Below are 5,703 nucleotides of genomic sequence, written 5' to 3'. Positions count from 1 at the left end.
CGGAGAGGCGAGGAGGTGGAAGGTTCCAGAGAGAGTGAGAGATAGAGAGATAGAGATGAGTGAGTGAATGAGAGGGGATTGGGGGTCGTTAGGTTAAAAAGGAAAGGGCAAACGGGGGCCGTTGATTAAAACAATCAACGGCCACGATTTTAAAATGGGATTCGGGCGGGTTCATTTAATTGGATCTGGGTCGGGTAGAAATGAAATTGGGTTGGGAATTGGAGGGTTAGAATTAGGCTGTAATTGAAATCAAAAAGAGGCTAAAATTTAAATAGCCATTTTTCCCTTTTGAATTTATAAAAATAGTAAAAGATGTTAAAAATCAAATTAAAAATACTAGGTTAATAAACAATGTGTAGGTATTAATTTAAAAATATTAGGATTGATTTTGTGATAAAAATTGCTATTAAATCTAGAAGTAGGCTAAAATTGCAATTTCATGCAATTTTAGTTTAAAAATACCAAATGGACTTGTAAAATTATGCAAAAATCATGTAAATTATATTTTGACGTAAATGTGAGAGTGAAATAAATTATTAACCAAAATGGCAAGGTTTGGGAATAATTAATGGATTTTATAGTGCATAATAGGCCATAAATTGGTCTTAAAAATTATTAAAAATGCCAAAATCTTTTGGGGTGCTCATCTTTGCACACATATGCTATTTTAAAAATATATAGGGAAAAATTGAGTATCAACACTGCATACCATAGCATACATAATGCTACCAACTGCACTGGCATAAGGAATCTTTGACATATGCTCCACCTCATCCTCGGACTGAGGCATTTGTAACTCTGAAAGTTTAAAATGAGGAGCTAATGGTGTACTTACAGGCTTGCACGTATGCATATTGAATCTCTTGAGAACCCTTTCAATATACCTCTTCTGAGAAAGATGTACAACACCGTCTTCTCTTGAAATCTCCATACCAAGGATTTTCTTTGCAGCTCCTAAATCCTTCATGTCAAATTCCTTACTCAACAGTTTCTTCAAAGCATTTATCTCTGTAATGTTGTTAGCAGCAATAAGCATATCATCAACATACAACAGTAAATAAATCATTGAGTTACCAGACATCTTCTTGTGATACACACAGCTATCAAATGCACTCCTTGAGAATTCATGTGTAGTCATGAATGCATCAAACCTCTTGTACCACTGTCTAGGGGATTGCTTCAAACCATACAAAGACTTCTTTAGTTGGCATACGTGATCTTCTTTTCCCTCAGCTAGGAAACCTTCAGGCTGATCCATATAGATTGTCTCTTCTAGATCACCGTGTAAGAAAGCAGTTTTGACATCAAGCTGTTGAAGCTCCAAGTCAAATTGGGCAACCAATGCTAGTAGCACGCGAATTGAGCTATGCTTCACGACTGGAGAGAAAATCTCATTGTAGTCAATTCCCTCCTTCTGACTGAATCCTTTTGCAACCAATCTCGCCTTGAACCTAGCATCTTCCACTTCAGGAATTCCCTCTTTCTTTCGGTAGACCCACTTGCATCCAACTGTCCTCTTCCCCTTTTGTCTTTTCACTAAGACCCATGTCTGATTCTTGTGAAGAGACTCCATCTCTTCAGTCATGGCTAACCGCCATTGTACAACATCCTTGCAAGAAGTTGCTTCAATATACGAGGAGGGCTCCAGATCCTTAATCTTTTCTTGTGCAGCACGAACGCATATGCAATCAAGTTTGCTTGATCTATAAGGCATTCCGGTTTTTGTGTCTGCCTCTTCTCCTCCCCTTTGCAATTGGTTATGGTTCATTGACAGCAAGTTCTTCAAGGTCTACATCTTCTGACTCATCTTTAACCTGAGTCTCTTGATCCTTTTCCTTGGCAAGCTCCACCGGAAGCTCCACCTGCTCGTCGTTCTTGTTTCCTGAAAACTCCACGGAAACTTTACGGGGATCAAGTATAGAGGATTCATCAAAGGTGACATCTCTACTAACTATAAATTTGAGTAAAGACAAACACCAAAGTTTGTACCCTTTTACTCCATCCACATACCCTACGAATATGGCCTTCTTAGCCCTTGGTTCAAGCTTTCCTTCATTAACGTGATAATAAGCTGGACACCCAAATACTCGTAAGTATGAATAGTTAGAGGGTTCACCTGACCATACCTCATTCGGAGTCTTAAAGTCAATTGCCGATGCTGGAGATCGATTGACAATATGAGCAGCAGTGTGAACTGCTTCAGCCCAAAATACTTTGGACATTTTGGCTTGTAGGAGCATACAACGAGCCTTTTCAAGAAGAGTTCTGTTCATTCTCTCGGCAACTCCATTCTGCTGTGGGGTATGCCTGACAGTCCTATGTCTTGAGATCCCATGAACCTTGCAGAATTCATTAAACTCTTCATTGCAAAACTCCAAGCCATTGTCTGTGCGAAGATACTTGATTTTCCGCTCCATTTGATTTTCAACCAAAATCTTCCACTCTTTAAATGCTTCAAAAGCATCACTTTTTGCCTTCAAAAAATACACCCAAACCTTTCGTGAGAAATCATCAATAAAAATGAGAAGATACCTCTTTCCGCCCTTCGATGGAAGTTTAGAAGGACCCCATAAATCTGAATGGATGTAGTCTAGCACTCCTCTTGTCTTGTGTTTGCCAGTGCTGAAGCTGACCTTCTTCTGCTTCCCTAGAACGCAGTGCTCACAGAAGTCAAGCGTGCTGATCTTCTCACCTTCCAAAAGTTTACGATTGCTCAACATCTCCAGTCCACGTGCGCTCATATGACCCAGTCTCATGTGCCATAGTCTTGCCTTGTCATCATTAGATAACTGCACTGTAGATGCATTTGCAGAGCCAACAATGGTGCTTCCGGCCAATGTGTAAAGGCCGTTCTCCAGCTTGCCTTTCAGCATGACTAAAGAACCTTTAGTCACCTTCATAGTTCCTGCTTCGCTCATGTACCTGTAGCCTTGTTCATCCAGAGTACCCAAGGAGATCAAATTCTTCTTCAGATCAGGAACATGACGGACTTGTGTAATAGTCCTCACGATTCCATCATGGCAGCGAACCCGAACTGAGCCAATGCCAACTATTGCACAAGTTGCATTATTGCCCATTACTACGGTTCCTCCACTTTTCTCGTAGCTGCTAAACCAGTCTTTTCGGAACGTCATATGCAGAGTACAAGCAGAGTCTAACACCCATTTGTTTCCATAACTACTATTATTATTACACGATGTTGTTAGTACATAATCATTATCAAAATCATGTACATGTTCAACTGTGGATGCACTCGCCTTTTCCTCGGACTTTGACATTGGGCAGTCTCGTTCAAAGTTCACTTTCTTGCCACAACCCCAACACTCTGTATTCTTCTTGTTCACACGAGACTTTGATCTGTGCTTTGCTTTGCTCTTTCCCTGTTGGCTAGTCCGGCCTCTCACAAAGAGCCCACTTGTCTGGTCATCTCTATCTCCTTCAATGTGCCTCCGCACATCACTAGAGTTAAGTGCCTGCCGCACTTGCTCAAGCTTGATAGGCTCCTTGCTATACATCATTGAATTCTCAATATCATGATATCCTGAAGTCAATGAAAATATCAAAGCACATGCAAGCGTCTCCTCCTCCTTTTTAATTCCTGCAATCTGTAAGTCCATGACAAGTTTATTGAACGCATCTAAATGATCTTGTAACGAAGTACCTGACCCCATATTATATGTGTGAAGACGCCGTTGTAACAACATCCTTGTTGTCACTGATCGGTCTTGGTATAGCCCTTCTAGCGTTTCCCATAATTGTTTGGTCGTGTCTTCGGTACCCGTACTCACTTCACAAAGTACGTTAGGTGCAAGGGATAGTTGGATTGCACTTAATACATCCCCTTCAATCTTGTCCTTGTTGGGAGTTGATATATCCTTAGGATACTTTCCGTCAATAGCATGGATTGAACCTTCCCTCCGTAGTAACCCCATCATCTGGATCTTCCAGATATTGAAGTTGTTGCGTCCACTGAATCTATCAATTTCAAACTTCATGGAACTCATCTTTGCTTGTTCTTCCTCCTTGGATCGTTAAAGAATCTTGTTGCTCTGATACCAATTGTTAGCGGAAACATAAAAGAAAGAACACAAGATTTAACGTGGTTCGGATCAAAATAATCCTACGTCCACCAGAGAACAGTTGCCTTTTTAATATTAACAAAGGAAGGGGAGAGTTCCCAATTACACTTAAGAGAATTTCTCTCTTAACTCTCTACTCACTACAATGTGTTGTATTATTTTTGGGATGGTTTCTACAAATGAAGGAGTGCATCTATTTATAGAGGTAAAGACCTCCTCTTGATGTCATTGCTGACATCAAACTACCTCCTCTTGATGTCATGGGTGACATCAAAGGAGGAAGCTTCCTCCTAGCATCCACACCAACTCTTTCTACCAACTCTTCCAATTGGCATGCCATTGTTGACTAAACATAAACCAACACCTTCACCCGCTTATAATACAAATATAGTTATAGACAAGCAAACGAATGATCCAATATAATGGTGTACCATAATATATACAAATATACTATTATATTACTGACAACTTATTTTTTGACAGAAGATAAGTATAACAATATTTTTAGAACATTTTAGTGTACTTATATACCAGTTAATATAATATAACAACTACAATAAAATGAGGCATACAGACTTTAGTAAAAATACACATGAATCTTTGTGCATGATTTATCAACCCGATATTGATATTTTTCTCTAATGACATATTATTTCATTACAACAACGAGGAGGTTCTTGTCTTTGTAACCTTGGTCTTTTTCATCTTTTTGGTGGAATGGATTAGTTATGATGTTTGCATCATCAAGTTGTATACTGGTGTCATCTTCTTTTCTCACATTACTTATCATATTGCTGGTATCAGACTCATTTATGGATGATTTTAACTTTAAGAAGTGTATACCTTCTAATGAAGTTGCAGCAACATCGACACCTGAGAAGCTTGCAGCTATATTACTTTTGTTGAACGACACACAGTGGGAGCCTTTTCATTCATGCATTTAACTTCTTCAATTTCATGTAAATGCTCAAGCTCATATCATTAAAACTTAAAATTGATGGATATTCATGAGCAACAGCATACTGAATAAGTATTATGCTACTATCCTTCTGTAGCTGCTTTGCATCTCTTTGATCAGTTGTTCAAAATTACAATAATTTCTGTTAGAATTACATGAACATGAAAATGTATGAAATCATATCGTCTCATTCTTCATTGTGCTGCAATAAAATCGGCATATTTTTCATGGTTATACAAAGTTTCAACTCAGATTATCAAATTAAACTACTTTGATCTCCAAAATTGAATTTGAACAGTGCAAATTTCATTAGAGCTAATGTCAAATTGGTACCTTGAGCAGCAAAAATTTCAGCATTAATATACGAATTTCGAACTCAAATAACATAAAATTTTGATCTGTAGATTAAGAATAGAATTTGAGTTGAGAATTCAGATTTCAACTATTGTGATTTGGCATCGGTGTACAAATTTCGAACTTAAATTAAATACACTTTGATCTCCGAATCGAAAACAGAATTTGAGTTCAAAGTTTGTATTTCAGCTGAGCATTGGTATACGGAATTTGTACTCAATCCAAAGTAAATTTTGATCTCCAGATAGATAACAAAATTTGAGTTGCAAATTCAAATTTCTACTGCTATAATTCAGCACCAATATATGAATT

This window comes from Nicotiana sylvestris, chromosome 10 (assembly GCF_000393655.2).
Source record: "Nicotiana sylvestris chromosome 10, ASM39365v2, whole genome shotgun sequence".
NCBI lineage: Eukaryota > Viridiplantae > Streptophyta > Magnoliopsida > Solanales > Solanaceae > Nicotiana > Nicotiana sylvestris.
The sequence above is the reverse complement of the archived record's forward strand: the minus strand, read 5'-3'. Positions refer to the sequence as shown.